Below are 230 nucleotides of genomic sequence, written 5' to 3'. Positions count from 1 at the left end.
GACTCCCGTGGGGTGACCAGCGCGTCCGATACATCTCGGGGATATCTCCTTAGTTGGCCGTCAACGCTACACGTCACGGACGCGTGGCGCCTTCGGTTTCCGTGCCGGCTTCTGTTCTCCGGCCCTACGCCTCGGATTAACCGACTTGACTACGTCTTTATCAGTGATAACTGGATTGACTCAAGGTTTGAAGGAGCGAGGTATTTTCAGGCACCACATAGCGGGGATAG

Source organism: Plasmopara halstedii, assembly GCF_900000015.1.
Source record: "Plasmopara halstedii genome assembly, contig: Scaffold_2904, whole genome shotgun sequence".
Lineage (NCBI taxonomy): Eukaryota > Oomycota > Peronosporomycetes > Peronosporales > Peronosporaceae > Plasmopara > Plasmopara halstedii.
The sequence above is the reverse complement of the archived record's forward strand: the minus strand, read 5'-3'. Positions refer to the sequence as shown.